This window comes from Sturnus vulgaris, chromosome 7 (genome assembly GCF_052056855.1).
Source record: "Sturnus vulgaris isolate bStuVul1 chromosome 7, bStuVul1.hap1, whole genome shotgun sequence".
NCBI lineage: Eukaryota > Metazoa > Chordata > Aves > Passeriformes > Sturnidae > Sturnus > Sturnus vulgaris.
Genome location: NC_142249.1, coordinates 24,697,009 through 24,714,231, shown reverse-complemented (window position 1 = coordinate 24,714,231; position 17,223 = coordinate 24,697,009). Strand labels below are relative to the sequence as shown.

Below are 17,223 nucleotides of genomic sequence, written 5' to 3'. Positions count from 1 at the left end.
AGGTCATTTAATAATCAGTCAATTGTGGGGTTTTTTTTCTTGGTTTATTAACAACTTTCTAATTAAGAGGCTGTCATAATAAAAAGCTTGTTTCTGTTCTGTGGTATGTGAATGTACCACCAGCTCCTGTAAAATCAGTTGCCGTGATTCAGCACACGCAGGAAGCTGGTGCTAGGTGCTATGCCATGTGCAGGATGCCCACCAGTTGGCTTGATAAGCTCAGTCCTAAATATCTAACTTAAATAAACTGAGGCGAGGAAATTCTATTTTAAAATTTTCACTTTGCCCCTTGTTTATCCTGCTTTTTTTTTGGGAAGGCAAAGGGTGGGGGGATCAGCACAATTAATAGACTCTGGTATATCATTCAAATTCAAGATTGCTATAAATACCTAGAGTAGGAAGAAGGTGAGTTTTTAGAGGTGTAGCTTGTTTGTGTCACTCTGTTAGAACATTATCAGTATCTCAATATAGATTTCTTTTTTGGCCTCTAATGGTCTATTCATTTCACCAGGGAGAGGATGAGGAGAATGTGCTACTGCTGTTTTTCTGGCATGAACTGCCATTCCCTTTGGTGGCTCCTGGAATCTCCCAGGGCAGCAGCGGTCCCTCCAGCAGGGATTGCTGCCAGAGCTGACTCTCTCTGCTGCCACGTTTCCTACAGCTGTTCCATTGTGTGTGGACATCACTGTAGGTGATGCTGCTGAATAGCAAATCTCAGGCTCAAGTAACGTTTTAAAGCAGGATTTGCTTCTTGCACAAAAAATGTATAGCCCAGGCAGCAGGCCAGCTGGGACTGCAGTGGGCTTGCCAGTGCCTGTGCTCCAAATAATCTATTAGGTTGAATGTGATCAAGCCACACCTACAGAATTAATTACATAATATGAACAATATCTATGAACAATATTTGAGTGTTACTAGTAAATTGTTTTTTTCTAATGGTAGGTATTTTTTTTTATTATTATGTGTGCATAAATTTCTAAGCATCTTAGACAACAACATGCTTATTTAACATATGTGTCATTCACACTATATATACTACAATAAATAATATGATTTGAATAATAAATGTAATTGATAATTTAGGTGATTTTGATACCTTAACAGTGGTTCTCTGCTGAGGTCATAGATTTTTTTGTCACCAGTGACCATACAAATGTACAAGAATATAATTTGTAAATTTAGTATATTTGTACTTTCGCAGTCTGTCCTTTGAAAAGTGGTTTCTGGTCATTTGGGAGAGCAGTGCTAACATCAGAGTTTTTAGTAATAACTAAACATCTTTTCTGGGGATATGGTTTTACATGCTACCTCTCAAAAGACATTTCTGATCTATGTTAGCAGAAGCTATTCTTTCCTCCCCAAGCTCAACATCGGTGTGTTAAATATAGAAATGACAAACATGTGTGGTTTCATGTCTCATGTCAAAGATGATGCCTTCAGAAAGCACAGCCGTTTCCATTACAATGCCAGGGCAGGGTACAGTATTAGCTGACAGGCATGAGAATCTTTTACAAGGTCTGTCCTCATGTCAGAACTGACAGGTTACAGCCTGCTCCAGCCTCCCGGAGCCCTGCTCTTCAGTGGTGCTGAGCTCTGTGTCCTCCACCTCTGTAGTGGACCTCCAGGAGCATGAGGACCTGGTGGGCCACGAGAAAAGCTGCCTGTCCTGACAGGGATCTGTACAGGAACATTTTCATACCAGAGAATGCAGATTTTTTGGGAACGGCTTTTTAAATGGAGGAAGTGTGTTTGAAGAAGCAAGCAGTGTCAAGAAATTTAGCTAATTCCTGAATTCCTGACGGTTCCTTTCCAGGCTGGTTATTCCAGCTTTATGTTAAGATATGTGGCAGGCTGCTCTCATAACTGGACAGTTTTAGATCCTCTCTGCCTTACTGATAAGCCTTTTAAGGCTGAAGGACACAAGTTTGTTGTTGATTTGTTCCTGTTAGAAACCGAAACGTCTTGATGGAAACTCAAACCTGTGAGGCTTTGAAGTTACTGTACAAGCCAGGGCTTATCATCTCCAAGTGTCTCAGAGTAAGTGGCCTATTATAATTCCCTTCACCACTGATTATTCGGCCTATTTTAACTATGAATGGCCATGATTAATTACATTATTGTAACTGCAATTTTACAGTGCCAAAGAAGCAAACCCCATCTTTGTAATCATGTTTTAGGTTATCTCTGGCTGCAGACTCTGAGTATGCTAGATGTATCTGGTGATTCTATGGCAAATGCCAGCTAAGGGGAACTAAAGCTAGGCTTAGGTATTCAGCATTTTGTCTCTGTGGATTAAAAATCTGTCTGAAAGCAGAGAAAGAGAAACAAATCCTTTCATAAATCAAAGTGGTATTCTCCAGCTGGAATCCTGTTGTGCATCATCAGATACAAATACTGTTTTTAGTGAACTCCTCAAATTAGTGGCTCTTTTTGAGATGCTCCACTGCACTTGGCAAAATGAAGAAAAGAACCCCATGTAATTGAAAAATTATTTGGAATAAATGAAACAACTGTTATTAGCATTTAGCTTTGTATATCATAAAACCTATTTCTGTTCAGGTTTGGTGATTACACAACTTGAGTCATTCTTAAATCAGAGACATGGGTCTGAATCACAACTAAACAACTCACTTTTGTTTTCCTTCGGGGATCTTCAGCCTGGCTTTGCTCAATGAAACTGAATATGCCACATTAGAGCACAAGCAGATGATTACCAACAATGTTTATTGATGCTACCACTAAGAGAAAATGGCAGACTGATATAAAATAAAGAGACTTAGCAGATGGGATATTGGCATTTGAATTGGTTGAAATAGATTACTGATTTTACCCCAAACCTGCCCTTTTATGAACACTACAGTATTGTTGCTTGTTGTAGAACTGTAAATCATATTCATCCTTATAAAATTATTTCCTGTTCTAACCCAGAGTATTTATTATTATATATGCAAACAAGATTTTATTATCAGGGGAATCTAAAGCAAGGTTCCTTGTTAGAACTCCTGTCAGCACTGATTTGAGACATAAGCTGCCAGCATAGAAAGTTAGATTAAAAAAAACATTTATTGTTTCTAGGCATCCCCTTAATATAAAACCAGCAAACAAAGATCTGCAAATATAATTAGACACATGGCTCTAATTGAAATCAACGGGAATTAGAGGAACATTGAGGAGCTTGCCTTTCAGTAAGCTTCTGTGACTGAGCCTGAAAAGGGATTCAGACAGCCCAGCTCTGGGGCAGAGCTGAGACCTACCTTGAGTCTGCCAAAAACAAAATGCAGGTGTAGAACAGGCTAGGATAAATGTAAGAAATTAGGGCGTTTAAGCTCTCTGAATCTGGCTCTAGGTACCTAAATAAGGCTGTAAGGTCTTGATTATGGTAATTCTCATGGACTCCAAGTTAGTGTGAGGAGCCATGTGATGATTGATTAGTACTCTGGTTTTAACATTGAGCATTTTGTGCTATGAGCATCCAGCAAGCCCTGCAGGCTTCATGACTCTTTGTTGTGGGTCAAGACATGTTCTTAACGTGTAGGTCATGAAAACAGTCCAGACTCATCAATATTTGTTCTGGAGGCTTTTTGCACTGGATATGGTTCTTGATGTATTTGAATTAACAATGACCCTTAGTATCCAGGATGATTCATCACAATTGCCAATGCATATTTATAGCAGCAAAAATTCATTCAGTGCTAGTCAAGGAAATCGTGTGTGAATTTAAGTCCAGTTGGCAAGGTAGTACAGTATCTGAAATGTTGGCTGTGCAGCAGCTGTCATTCTATGCCAATCTATTCTATCATACAGTAAGCAGGTGGCTCACACATATTGTTTTTACTACATATCATTTTAATTTTGCAATGTCTCACTGAAATAGGAAATGTGTGCTACTGATTTCAATAAGATTTTCTTTATTGAAGCCAGGAGAGCATGTTAATAGCATGCAGCAATTTACAGTGTAGTTGAAGTAATACGGCAGCTGGTGAACCTGTTTATTCCCTATGGCTGTAGTTGTGTATCAGTTGTAAGTGTAGCTAATTAACTTCTATTCATTAGAGATTTTACATAAATTCAAGCAGAAAAGAGAATACAAGCCTCAAACAGTTCGTGTTCCTTCAGCACCCTTTTGTGATGCCATACTGCAGCAGCCCATCTCCTCTGGCAGACATGTGATGTCCTCAGGCCAGCCGAGGGGGACTCTGTGCTCTTCTGTGTTTCTGAGATTGGTAATTTTTTGAGCGCTTAATCTGCTAAAGGAGCTGTCTTTATTGTGATGCTGCATACTAGCTGTTGTGTGTGATGATGGTGTCTCCATGTATTATAAATAAGTTTTCACAATGCAGTCCTTTGGTGTGTTGCCACATGCCAGCATTAATGTTTGTGTAGGCCAGGTGAGGCTGGCAGGGCAGGTGTGACAGTGTCCCACTGCAGGCACTCTGAGCATCCCTGTGCAAAATGTTTCTGGTATTTTATGGTCACCTTGGCTTGCTTGATTCTCAGGACATTTCTTAGGCTCATCTTATTTTGTTTGGACAAATAATGTTTTTGTTTTGCAATAAGCAGGAACACCTACTCAGTTTTAGTTTCTGTTTATGATTTTAGTTTTCAGGTATTTATTGGCCTGGGAGAAAATATTTTTTTGTCTGATTGTAATTTCTATTTATGTTATGGAAACTTCTTGTAAGACATTTCTTTTTGTGGAACTACTGTTGATAGAACTGATAATATATTCTATTTTTTTCCTCTGCTAGTTGTTGGTTTACCTTTAATTTAGAAAGGATATTAATAGCAGAGCCCTTGTTTCGGCAAGGTGTTTCAAAGGTGTATTATCTGAGGAACTTTTTTAGGTTAAAAAATACCCATCCTAAAATAACAAAAAAAAATTAATGTGAATCAGGAAAGAGGCAGAATAAAGAAATATACTATATGGGATTGCTTCCATCTCTTAAGTTAAATTCAAGACATGTATTTTGGTGAAGATGAGTTTTTGCCCAGGTGAGCCACAAAGCAGTAATAGCTTACCTGACTTCTAATAGTTTTTTCATTGTCCTATTCTTTTTGTGTTCACTTGATCCTTCTCCTGCTTGCATGAGTTTGCTGAATGTCTCTTCTTGCTTCCTCTGACCGTGTCTTGTCTCCTATGTCCTGCAGACTTCTTTTTCTCTCTCCTCCTCTCTGCTGGTGATTTCTTTGCTTTTCATGGAGGTGACACTTTAACTATTCATGTGTCATTTCAGGCTGAATCTCCATTTCCTCTGAAAATCCCACTGTGGCTTTTTATGCTTTTCCAAAACGGAAGCATTGAGGCTAAAGACGAGATCGAATGAAGGATCAACATCAGCCTCTTTTCCAAAATCCGCTATTCTCCACAAATGAGTGAAGTATCATTCCCCTCCTTTCCAGGGTGCCAGGGTAGAGCAGCTCTCTGCAGTTGTGCCATTTGAACACTGAGTGGCACTAAAGCCCACGGCACCGGCAGCTCCAAAATAGGTATTCCAGAGTAGGTCTCTAACTCAGGAGGATGCATACGGCTAGGTAACTGCTGAGATGGAATTTTGTATGACAGGGAAGGGAGGTTTTATAGATGCAAACCTGTAACAGGCACATCCTACATATCTTAGACATGTTGCCTCTCAAGCTACTTTTGAGGAAGAATTTATCTTAAGCTTTGCTAAGGGATCATTCTGGAACTGCCAAAGAATTCTTCTGACTTTTTTTTAGATTTATTGACCTTAATTCTTAGCTTCAAGCAGGAGCAGTATCTTGAAAACAAGCTATTCTTCTGGAATTCCTATACTGCTGTGAAATTCAAATAAAATTTCTCAGTTTGTTTAGCTCAGAGAAAATATGGAGAAAAGCCTAATGCTGTAAGTACTGTTGATCAACCATGATGTTGTTTTTAAAAATTATTTGTGATCAACAATTAATATTTTGCAATAATCCATGGTTCTGGGGAAATTTTGTACAATTTAAAGTTATCTGAGACCCAGCTTTTATCTGCTTAAAAGGTACAGTTTGATCAAAGGCTTTTCATCTTCTTTCAAAAATAAATAGTTCCTGCTTTTTTTGGTAGAAACCCTGTTTTTTTGACTAGGCCATGACATGAATGTTACATTCAGTTTTCTTAAGAGGTCAAGATCATCTGTGCTTTACTTGAACAAAACACCTGGGACTTGACATTAGACAGCTGCATTTTGTGTTTGACAATTTTTACTGGTGCTCAAGTCAGGGCTGGATTTGGCAACTGGTCCTCAATCACTGTGCTGAGGGCAAGACTGAATTCCCAGCTCTGACCCGAAATTCTGGAGGTGTAGTTGTAGTATGTACTTAAAAGTGAAACTCTGGGGAAAACCATCAGTTCTAGGCATGGTGTGATGGTCTTGTTTCAAGGTGTGACTTAGATGCAGCAAACACGAGGCAAATGAAGCTAACTCTATAGAACTTGCTTCTTCCCCTCTTCTTATTTTCCATCTTTGCCTATGACACTGCAGCCATTCAAACTTATTTAATCTTAGTGCACTAAATCAGTTTCTAAGTGTCACATAGAATTGGCTTTGTCTTTTAATTCTTTCTGAAGGGTGACAGGACACATGGTAATATCAGTATCTTACTATTTTTCTTACTTGATCAAACTTCAGTTATTGATTTGTATATACAAGTGCCATGCCCTATTTATTTAGTTAATCAGATCATGTATTACTAATTGGAGTGGTACCTCTTTTCTTTTCACAACTGGTAGATGGTTGTTAGCTACAGAAGGATTTTAAATGGGCAGGGAGGGATGGTTAGTGGCATGCATTACTGTTTGCCACCTTTCATCTGAGCACTGCTGCACTGCCTTGCTCCTTCACACCACTTTGAGGCAGGTAAGAATTTCCATTTGAAGCGAAGCTGGATCAGCTGGACAAGGTATGGCATCATCTGGAAAAGTTAACAGTTTCCATAATTATCTACATACATTTTGAGGGGAAAACCCTTACATTTATGTCTAAGTTTGAAGTGGACTTGTAATTAAAAAATGTTACTTCTTCAGGGAAGGGTAAACCAACTTCAATTCACTGCAGGGTCTTTCAACTCTGTGTTTTGTGTTAACTTTTTCACTGGCTCTGTGTTAGAGAAATGAGAAGGTGAGACTTCAGAATTCTGCACCTTGTTCAGCAGTATGGAATGAGCCTGCTGCACATTGACACCTCCTTTGCTGTGTCTGGCCACTAGCTAGCAAATATCACAAGCACAACCAGTGACAAATATGTTTTCTGTTGGAAACCACCCATAATAATACCATGGAAGAACAACAGTTAATCTGATATCTTAAATTCATACACTGCAAAGACTGTACGTTTTTACAGCAATTTGCAGTGATGAAAGAAAAAGCTGTATATATAGACACATATATCTATAAAAATAAATACCTATTAAAATAATCTTGACTGTATGCAATGGCAGATGAGATTTACTGCAAGGACCCTCTTGTCAAATGTTCTGAACTTGTCAGGCCTCCATCTGTGGTTACACAACCAACTTATTTTTGCAGCTCTGAATGTCGTGTTTCAGAAAATTCACCACTATATGGAGTTTCAAACAAATGTGGGATTGCCTTTTGACATGACTCTAAAGCTCTTTGCTCTAGGGTTTGTGGCTTTGCACAGTTACTAAAAGCTGTGCAAAGTACATTTTGTGAATTGAGACAAGATGCTCTTGTGATGTAATCATGATTGCATTAAATGACCATAGATGGTGGCAGTATCCTGTGTCTTGGAGTTCTTAATGCTTTTTCTACAGATACAATTTGGATACTGGATTCTTTATATTTTGAAAGCAAATTCGTTAGTAGTTGCAAAATCTTCCTTATCTTCCTTCTTTTTAATATTCCCAGTAGTTGTTTACTACAGTGGGAAAGGTTTTCATATATTTGAGCCAGCCTGGTGATATGTTCCTGAATTGTCCTGCCTGGAAAATGGGCAATTTATTACAGACGCTTTGCAGGGGAGAGAAAAATGCCTTCCATTAAATTGTTTTTTACTACCTCTAGGCATTAAGTTATATTCTTTTCTGATTGATGGTAGCCTTGTGATTTGGACAAACAGCAGCAATTGGCTAAGGTGAAAATGTACTCACCCGAGGGTTTGTGCATGAACTAAAAGAAATGGCAGAACTTGTGACAATTACTCACAAGGGTATCTTGGGCTAGATTTACCTTTTAATACAAGCTGTTTTTCTTTTTGTCTATTAGAAAATCTATTTAAATTTTGTTATCAAAATTCAATATTGAATAAAATATTAACCACATATTGTCACACCCTTATAATTTTTTCTCATCATGGAGAAATGTCAAAGCTTCCATGTTGAATTTGCTAAAACCCCTTTCAGTAATTTTTTAAGTTTTGAAGATGGCCTACAGAATCACGTGGACATGCATGGGTGTGATCTTCATTTTTTTGTTTCAAAAGGTTTGCTCATTTTGAATGATCTCAAAATATAAATCATCATGGAATATCTTACAGGGAGTTGCTCATCAGTTAGGCTATCTATCTCCAATGCTAGCAGCACTGGCATGCAAAAAAAGTGCTCTTCCCCTAAACATGTTAACCTCCTGCAAACCCTGATTATGATTCAAGTTGTGTAGTTGTAGCTTGGTCTGAGAAACATAAGTCTGCATGGACAGAGGACACCTCTCAGTGCAGTAGGCAAAAATGTCCACTGCTGGACATGTGGTCTTTTCACGAGGTCTAGCAAAAGGCAGCAGACTTCAAGCAAAATACAGGTTTTACAAAAGTGGTCCAGGTGTGATGCCAGACCTTAGAGATGTGACAATCTTACAGCTGAGACCTGCAGGATTATCCTGATGACCACTAATTCTTAGGATAGGGCAAAACAACTAGTTCTCCTGAGGAGACTCTGACTTCTATGCACTTTCCAGTCTCTCTGTCACAAGTGCTTCCTGAGGTAACTGGGATCAAGACCTGTGCTCTTGGGATCCCTCTTCTCTCACCTGTGATACACTACAGCTTCCCCATGAGTTTCCTCATTTTGGGAATGAGGACACAGTGGGGAAATTATCCCATGGTCTTGTTTTGATATGGACATGTCAGAGTGGGAGCCACAGGAGATGAGAAACTATCTTTGTTCCTTTATCCAGTTTAGATATTAGTGTTCCACAGTCTATGTTTGAGATGTTAAGCACAGTTTATGTCATAATTTTGGTCAAGGCTTTAATCAGTCCATCCCTGTTTTCTGAGCACACAGCCTGAGGCCAAGGCTGAATTATGTGGCAGTGCCTCAAGGCATGTTTGCAACATGCAGTTGTCTCAGTGTGATATTTATGTTTGATGCTTCAGGTGGTCCTGATAACCTCACACTTTCACTTTAATGTGTGCAGTGGGAGTATTAGAGGAATTCTGGAAGCTTTGGTGGCTTCTGGTCCTGCTGGCAGGTGGTAAAATATTCCACCTGTGTCAAAGTGTTGGCCATGATTTTTGGGAACAGACAATGATTCCTCAGATTAGAGCACCAGGGCTGGCATTTCTGGGGATAATGCAATGGCTATGGACTGGATCTGCAGCTGGGTCCTGACAGTTACAAATCCACTAATAATGTGGTATTTGCAGAAATGTAAAGACATTGCAGGTACTAAATGGCTTCTGTCTTTTTAAAAAAATCTATTAATGGTTTTAAAGACCCTATAAATAAATGAGATAATGAGATACAGAAACCCTACACTCACTGTCATAGAATTCCATAGACATCCAGGTAAGATTTCTCAGAACAGATAAGAGTTCTCTACTGCTCTGGTAAGAGTTCATATAAACCATTTTATCTCTGTGTCTAATGTTACAAAAATAATTTCTGACTATTCCCATGTTAGGACTCCTCAGTTTTCTCTTTATAAATGGAATATTAATATTATATTTTTTCATCTCAAGGAGGAAAGTACAGGGGTATTTGAGTTTAAAGCTTCTTATCATGAGCATAAGTTTTGAGCTCAGTTCTGTGGTTGGTACATTTACCTTTGGTCAAAATTGGATAAAAAATTGGAGTTCAGACATTATGCTGCTATTTACTTTGTAAATAATCTCTCTTTTTCCATGTAATGCAAGACAACTTGTAGGGGGTTATTCTGACAGTGTTAGATATCTCAAATGTGGCTCAAGGTATCTGAGAAATTTGTGTGAAATCCTTTTGAAGTCTTTGGAGAGGAGCAAGTACTCCTAGATCATGAATCATCTTGAATGTTTACCTTAGGGAGATGTGAGTTATTATAGCTGAGAAATGCCTTTTTCTGTTTATAAAATATATATTGCTCTTGGAAATTTAGGCTGACAATGCTGTAAGTATATAATTTGAACAGACTCCTGTTTGTTGATCTTCCTCTGTGTACTGGGGGCCCAAAACCAGAGCATTGTTATTTCAGATGTGGCTTTGTGAGTGCCAAGGGGAGTAATCCCATTCCTGCACTTGCTGGCTGTGATTTTGCAAATTCACCCCATAGAGCTGACCCATCCCAGGTACAGGACTCTGCACTTCTTGCAAACTTCGTGAGGTTTCTGTCAGCCCACTCCTCCAGTTTGCCATGAACTCCATGGGCCTCAGGAGGGCTTGTTCAGTCCCATCGTGGAGGTCACTGATGTTAAACACTTAATGCTCATTAGACACAGGATCCATCCCAAAACTGACTGACTGGGAATGAGCATCACTTACACAATAACTGTCTGCAGTTAGGTTTTGAATCACTGATCACTACTCTTCAGGCCAAAAATGTCTTCCTAATGAGGCAAAATTTTTACAAAACCAAAGAACTGGTATCACTGGCCTCTGTGAGGGTAGTAATTCAATGCAGATTTCACATTCTGTGTCCCATCCACCTGCCTATTGGGAAACATGGATGAATTTGTTCTCTTTGAACAATTTGAAAAGCTCAGCTTTAAAGTATTTATCTTTAAAGAGAATAGTTACTTCTTTGTAGCTATTCTTTTCAAATAGCTCTTTTTTAAATTCCTGCCTTTGATTTTAGTTGGCCACTTCAGTAAGGAATGCACTTTCATGTCATAAACTCTGTTTGACTGTATTGGAGTTCTGCCAGTTTGTCAGCTGCTGCTCTTGTTAAATGATCCTGGATTCTGGATTTCAGGTAAGATTTTTTTGTCTGGAAACATAGCATGTGGAAAATTAAGAAGGACGTGTATTTCTATTTAATTAGTAGGTCAACATAAACACAGCAAAGGTTTTCCCTCTATATAGTGGTTAGAGCAGCAAAATTGACAAAGGTGGTATTTTGAAACAAAAGAAGCATTTTGAAAGCCAGCACTGTCATCTTTATTAATGTATTACACGTGGATCCAGTTTTTGTGAAAATCTAGTACAACACTGCAAATTATGAAAATGGTAAAACATGCTTACAATGAACAATTGTCATGTGATGTAATTTCTAAAGCATTTGTTTTAAAAATCTTGTTTATGGCAAAAGAGCTGCTTATGGTGTAAGGAATGTGTCATTAGAAAGTATAGTAAGTATTAGTGTTCATTCACTTTTATTTGGTATCTCAGAGATGCTCCCAAAAGGGGAGAAAATAATCTTACCTGCTAAGCAAACTCCATGATACCAGGGTTAGGTGCCTATCAAAGGTGATAGAGAGGGAGCTAGATTGTCAGTTCCTTAAATTACCTGTAGTGCTGCTTTGATTTACTGAGAAAGGGTTACATGCAGTCTAGACTGGGATTTTTATTGAAATTTTCAATTTTGCAGCTTTGTTTTCAAAATTGTAATTAAAAGATAAATTTCCATGCAGTTTTTTTCCTCTCTTTTTCTCTATTTAGGTTTGATGTTATTTGAAGGAGCTTCGTATTTGGAAAACCTGAGGAGAAGGTGGGTGCTTTTTCTGCCAAGAATAATTGATTTAGCCAAAGTAGTACTGGAAACAATCCACTCAGTTGCCTGCAATTCAAGACAAAGTTGAAAATCCCACAGTTGAGATAATGCATCTTACCCAAGATGTAATGAGAAAAATGGGTACAGGATGACACAGCTTAGTGCTTCTGTTTCTGGGACTAACACAGATAGCTTTGGTATCTCAGGTACACATGCAAAATACTACTGTTCATGAATTTTACATAGCTATTTCTACAGTTTCATAAATACCTACAGAAAAGGTTCTGTCGGAAGTTTTGTGCCTTTGGCTCAGTCACAGTAAGGCCACATGATCAGTCTGCTCTGTTGTGGAGGCTGATAAACTCCCTGCTGAAGTGGTTACAGTCCGAAGCAAGTGCCAGACAAAGAATATTCCTAGGATTTAAAAGCTGAAAGTAGATATATGCACTTTGTAACATTTACTGTAGAATACTTGCACATTTCAAATATTGCAAACAAACAAAACTGCAGCCAGCTTCATCCATCTCTCCCAATAACCATCACCTGACCCTGTAGATGCCCCAGTTAGGAGCTCTCCTTGCGGTGCAATGCTCCAGGGAACAATTGTGTTTCGTGATGTGGAAAACAGGGGATGATCCAGAGGTCAAAGGCAGACAGTCTGGCTTCCTAATGCTACACTGTCAGGCCAAGTTTTGTAATTTTGTGGTGTTCCCGTGCATATTGGAAACTTCAGAGGAGCCATGACAACGGTGCACAGAATTAGAAGCACCACAAAAGAAGAGAAATATTAACACAGTTCCTCCCTGTGTAAGAAAACCATTCCAGATGCAAGAGGACTTCTTGGCCTTCAAGTGAGACGTAGCAAAATCCAACCACTTGAAGCTCAGTCTAGATAAATGTTGTCTTACCTCTGTAAGATAGATGTTTAACTAGTTAGAGTTTGCTGTTAGACTAACTGAGCAAGAAACAACATATTATCCCCCCTTGCAGGTTTTAAATTAAGATAGCTTAATCTTCCTGAAGGATTATTTAGGTCAGTGACTAATCAGGGCCTGATTCAACATATTTTATTTACAAAGCAGGTTTAAATGGATGATATGTCTGAGGAATTTCTTTCTCTTGAAAAGTAAGCCTAGAAAGAGTGGCTATCTTAATAATTAGCAAATTAATATAATGATTATTTGCATGTATTCAGAGTCTCTAACACATCTTAATTTTAGTTTAGATTTAAAATAATATTCTCTGATATTAACCTTATAGCAAAAGTCAAAGGCCTAGCTTAGAGTTAGAATACCATAAAATTAATGACCTTTGGTAGAGGATCCATTTTGGGGAAAATTTAAAAAGTAACAAATATCTGTTGCTCTTTACCAAAACAGATTGTCTCCCTGTGTCATAGGAGTTGTAGGATTGTGCTGTGGACACAGACATATTTCATTGGCATTCCTTCTTTTGGCTGAATAATGTGAGAAGTTATATTAGTGAAACAATTATTAGAGTACTTTTTTTCCAGTTTGGATGCCAATAGGAAAAAAGAGATTATGTTGTAATTGAAGAATGCATCCCAATAAGTATTAAATCTTTTTGGATCATATTTCAAATGAATTAACTTAGAGTAAATTATTTCAGGCAGAGTATATTAGCAAAAGAAAGAGCTGCTAAAGAGCCATTACCACTTTCCAATCAAATGAGAAACATAACTGAGTACCACCTGTCACAAAGGCAGTACAGTGATCCAGATGGTTATTTATCTTCACTTAGGGAGGAAGAATGGAGAGAGGAAACACTGCTGCCAGGATTTGTGTTTTTCCCCTCCCTGTTTTTACCTTTCTGTCAGAATAGTTTCTCTAATTACAGAGAAAAAAAAGTCTTAGGAATAGGTTATATCAATGGGATGTTCCTCTTCATATATAAAGGTAGTTCACATCTTTTTTTTTAGTAGTATGAAATGCAGTTTGAGAGGTCCACCCATTACTATTTCATCTTCTGTGGTCAATAGGACAAAAATAGAATGAAAATGATTTTGACTGCTTGATAGTTATTTCGTTTCCCCAAGAAGCTTAGAAATTAATTTGCTGTTTTACTTGAAATAGAAATAACCTGTAACAAGTTGAAAATAATTTGCAGTTTTTAAAAAGGTTTCCCTTCATTAAAGAAATATGTTTATGATAAATATGCACAGTATGAGCATTCAAATTAATGTGTATTGTGCATGCATTTTATTTACCAGTGTATTTGAGGCTTGAGCTCAGGCAGGAATCAAGGGAGGGCAAACTGATCTAACCCCAGTCCTTTCTGATTTTGAATATTGTGTGAAATTGTTCACCATGTTGCTAAAATCTACTGGCAACCACGTTAGGTCTGACAGAGTGCAGGTTCTTTTTGGAATTAAGAACATGCTGAGACTATTGGACATAGATGTAAATGAATGAATTAGGCTTCAAGCATATTTCTGCTATGGGGACATTTTAAAGTAAATAGTTCTCATGTTCAGGGTTGTAACTAACAGCTCTGTGGAGTTCACTCTTGCTTAGTAGCAATTCCCACCCCCCTCCATCCTGGTAGAGTGACATATTTTATGGCTAAACTGGGAGATAAGCCAATACTCTCAGGATGTCTTCCTAGAGCAGGAATTGTATTCAGAGAAATGGTTTAAATAAAGCATTTCTTTTAAATTTTAGCTATATATTGATCACAAAATGAAAACTGACAGAAAGGTATGACAGTAAAAATGTGAGTGGTACTGGGCCCGTAAGTGATGCTAGGACTCTGTGACAGCTTTTATGCACATATAAAAATGCACCCATATATATAGCATCACTGATTATATTAGAATACCTTCTTGGGACTTAGGTGGAGGAAGTACCTGTCACTCCTGATAATTAGGAAGTGATCTTTAGACAAGAAAACAACTTTTATTACAAAGACTAAGAGAAGTATTGGAGGACTTCTCATGAGCTTGGACTCTGTGGTTTCTTGGTCTTCATTATTGCTGCTGCTTCTTATCACACATCTGTTTTAATATAAACAGGGCTATGCCAGTGGGAATTATTTACACCCCTGACCATTTTTATGTCAAGCCCAGATAGATGGGTATATGCCTTCAAAATCTATGCTATATGCCTACAAAGTACTTTGAGAATGTTCTGAGCCTTTTGAATGTAATTCAGCTTATATATGAAACACAGCCCTTGTGAACAGCTTCTGAGGAAGAAAATCTCAGTTCAGTGGGGTTCAACACATTGACCGTGACTTGAGAGAACATCTGAGTTATTGGCTTGCTGCAGGCCAAAGGGAAAAAGGCAGTTTGAGGAAGGAGAAGAATGTTCTTCTCTCAAAAGAAAAGAATAAAATTCAACTTTTGCTGTCTTTAATTTCTTATGAAAGATGACACCAGGCAGGGATCAGGTCAGTTTCTGACATAAATTCAGAATGTTATTGAACAAGAGCAATATTCCCTCATTTTTCCATTGACGTTTGCTTTAGGAGCTTTATCACTGTAAAAGTAGAAACACTCACTATTTCATTTATCCAATGCACTAGAAATATATATGAAGAAAAAAATTAGTCTGACATAAATATGCCACAAAATTATTTATTTTTCTACCATATCCTAAGTATTCTTAATCGTGCAACTTAAGTGTATCAACATGTCGTGATTTCACACCTGCTTTTGTGATGAAGTTTCTCTAATTATGGGTGATTTGAGAACTCTCTCTTTTATTTACTCTTCATGTACAAAAGCTTGAAAATAACACCTAGTTGTGTACTAAATGTTGAAACTGGAAATTAAGTCTTCCCTATTTTAAAATTTCACAAATTTAAAGCTTATTCTTTTGGGATAAGAAATGAAATTACTACTGTAATAGAGTAATACTAATAAAATTTTCATACATGGAAATATAACTTACAATTAGATTCAATAGTGAAAGAAGCCAACTTGAAGTAAGGGAAAACAGAATTTAAATTCAATTATAAATTAACTAGAGAATATTAATTTCTCTTAATTATCTTCTGGTGTGATATACTGCTAGAATGTTACAAAAAATAGCTTAGTTATGTTTGATTAAAATAGAATTTTCAGCAAGGTCCTTTATGTTCTTCCACTTTTGTATGCTCAAAGCCCTTGGCTTTTGGAGTTTTGGATTCAGTATTTTGGACCTTCTTACTGAAGCATGTTTGTCACAGATGCTGAAAGAATGACTCGCACTTTGACTCTGGCTATCAATGTGTGTTTGTAGCTATGGAAGTCTGTGGTGTTTTTATACGTGTGGAGCAGGACAATGTAGAATGATTTGGAGAGGTTTGTTATTTAGCTGACTTTTTCCATAGTTCATCTACTATTCCATAATGGCAAACTCCTGACTGTAAAACACTCTGACAAAAAAACCTTTGCAAAAACAATTACATGGCTGATCCTAACTCTCTTTTGATGGTCAATTCAGTAACTCACTTGTAACTCTTGAGCGTGGTGCTTGTGATCTTGATCCTGGTTTTCACTGTGAAATGTTGGGGAGCAGTGTCATGTACACAGTGTCTGACTTAGTTTTGGGCTTTACATTTATTAGATGTGTCTATGTGGATGAGTGTGTTTTGAGGGAATATTTTGGGGAGTGAAAGATGTGTAAATGCCATTGAGCTTGAAGAATTGCAGTACCTACTGAAAAAATGCACTTGGATGGACAAGCTTGAGATATTTAGGCAGAGAAGACTAAGGTGCTTATAGTCATTGAAATAACTGCCTGTAGAGTGAAAGCTTTTGGTCTTCCCAATTTCACAGGTGGTATTCTTACTTTAAATCTCTTTTCTTTAGGGGAGGAAAACCACTTTTATACACACTTTTCCCCAGCTTTATCATGACTTTCATAGCTTAATTATAAGCTTCTACAAACAGAGTTTTACTGTGCAAATGCTGTCACAGCCTTACCTCTAGTGGCCTGAATGGCCTTCTATGTTAATTACTGTAGATCTGTAATCATGTTATGAAAATACACATCTGGCCTTTGTCCAGAACCTGGGCCATATCTGTTGTCTGTCTTTCTGTACAGTGTTAAATGTACGTGTCAATTTCAAATTTCTCAGGAAAATAGCCTCCTTCTTTGTTAGAATCAGCTTGGACTCCCCTTTCCTTTATACTGCTCCCCCAGCTCTCTGTCTTGCTTGGCTGATGTACAAATAATTCAACCTGGAAGATTGACTTGGAGAACATGTCCCATGGCAAAGGAAATTAATCAGATTTAGTGAAGCTGTTTATTGATCTACTTTTAGACTACAAAGGATATCCAAAATGTAGGGCATGGCCTGCTGCTTTGGCAAGGAAATTAATGCTAACAGGAAGATAGAAGTTTACCTGCTAGTTT

General features: G+C 37.8%; 1 long non-coding RNA gene across 1 annotated transcript in view; it reads left to right on the top strand.

The window, feature by feature from the left end:
* Positions 1 to 16,876, top strand: part of LOC148223214 (uncharacterized) — a 33,244-nt gene extending 16,368 nt beyond the window's left edge. The window contains exons 6-8 of the long non-coding RNA XR_015804893.1: positions 11,009 to 11,125; positions 11,812 to 11,860; positions 16,677 to 16,876. This is a non-coding gene — a long non-coding RNA (uncharacterized LOC148223214). The remainder of the gene's footprint in view (positions 1 to 11,008; positions 11,126 to 11,811; positions 11,861 to 16,676) is intronic.
* Positions 16,877 to 17,223: the final 347 nt, after the last annotated feature.